The sequence below is a fragment of the Mustela erminea genome, chromosome 13, assembly GCF_009829155.1.
Source record: "Mustela erminea isolate mMusErm1 chromosome 13, mMusErm1.Pri, whole genome shotgun sequence".
Classification (NCBI taxonomy): Eukaryota; Metazoa; Chordata; class Mammalia; order Carnivora; family Mustelidae; genus Mustela; species Mustela erminea.
Genome location: NC_045626.1, coordinates 62,612,076 through 62,613,708, shown reverse-complemented (window position 1 = coordinate 62,613,708; position 1,633 = coordinate 62,612,076). Strand labels below are relative to the sequence as shown.

Below are 1,633 nucleotides of genomic sequence, written 5' to 3'. Positions count from 1 at the left end.
GTTTGTCCTCCCTCTACCTGAACACTATATCGTTAAAATGCTCTTTCTTCAAAAAAATACTCTTTCATACAGGGGCACCTGGGTGGCTCAGTGGGTTAAGCCTCAGCCTTCAGCTCAGGTCCTGATCTCAGGGTCCTGGGATCGAGCCCTGAATCGGGCTCTCTGCTCAGTGGGGGACTGCTTCCCCCCATCTCTCTCTGCCTTCCTCTCTGCCTACTTGTGATCTCTGTCCGTTAAATAAACAAACAAACAAACAAATAAATAAATAAATAAAATCTTGTAAAAAATGTTTCATACTCTCTTTGGCACATCTACTGTGGGAATGAAGACTGTTCTCAGCAATAAGAACTTCGTCATTCCAGAAGGTGTTGATGTCACTCTGAAGGGATGCACTGTTATTGTGGAGGGCCCCGGAAGAACTCAGCAAAAGGACTTTAATCCCATCCCTGTAGAACTCAGTCTCCCTGGAAGGAAAAGAAGAAGCTCCCAGTTGACAAATGGTGAGGAACTAGAACAGAACCAGCTACCTGTTTGTGCTGTCTGTGATCACGTATAGAACACAATCAATGGCGTTACCCTGGGCTTCTGGGACAAGACGAGGTGTACGCTCAGTTCCTCATCCATGTTTTTATCCAAGAGATGGTTCTCTTGTTGAAATCTGAAATTTCTTGGCTGAAAAATATATCTGCAGGGGTTTAGATGAGGCCCGGCGTTACTTGTTCTGTATCTCAAGTCCAGAAAAGTGAATTAATTCTTGAAGGCAATGACATTGAACTTGTATCACACTCAGCTGCTTTGATTCAGCAAGCCACAACCATTAAAAACAAGGGTATCAGAAAATTTGGGGATGGTATCTATATTTCTGAAAAAGGAACAGTTCAGCAAGCTGATGAATAAGATCTAAGCTGTCCAGCTACAGAAACAGCAAGATGCTGGATGAGTTTTCAGACTTATTTGTGACAGCCTAAAGATGCAATGAACGCTGTACTGATTTGGGGATTTTTCTTAAACCAATCATCCTTTCGAACGGTTTGGCCATTAAACCGTTCAGAAGTAAATCGTAGTGTGCTGTCCATACTGTTCCGAGACATGTTTGCCATCTCTGTGGTTTTGTTTGGTTTTGGGTTCTTGTTTGTATTTCTTTCCTTTTTTTATTATTATGGTAAAATACACACAGCATGAAATTTACCACCTTACCCATTTCTGAGTGTCCAGCGACACTCCGTGACATTAAGCACATTCACACTGTTGCGCAACCATCACCACCCTCTTTCTCCAGAACTTTGTCATCTGCCCAAACTGGGACTCTGTCCCCATTAAACACTAACTCCCCCTGCCTCTGCCCCTCCCCAGCCCCTGGCAACCACCGTTCTATGAATTTGACTGCTCTGGTTACCTCTCACGAGTAGAGTCGTACAGTATTCGCCCTTTCGAGATTGGCTTCTTCTACTTCCTAGAATGTTCTCAATTTCATCTCCTCTGTAGCATGTATCAGAAATGCCTTCCCTTTTAAGGCTGAATAATATGTCATCATATGTACATCTTGCTGGTCATATAGCCACATGTTGCTTCTTCATTCGTCCATTGATGCACGCTTGGGTCACTTCCTCCTCTTGACTATTGTGAATAATGA

General features: G+C 43.3%; 1 pseudogene; it reads left to right on the top strand.

Moving 5' to 3' along the window:
* The first annotated feature begins 322 nt into the window (after nt 1-322).
* Nucleotides 323-897, top strand: LOC116571300 (annotated as a pseudogene).
* The last annotated feature ends 736 nt before the right edge of the window (nt 898-1,633 follow it).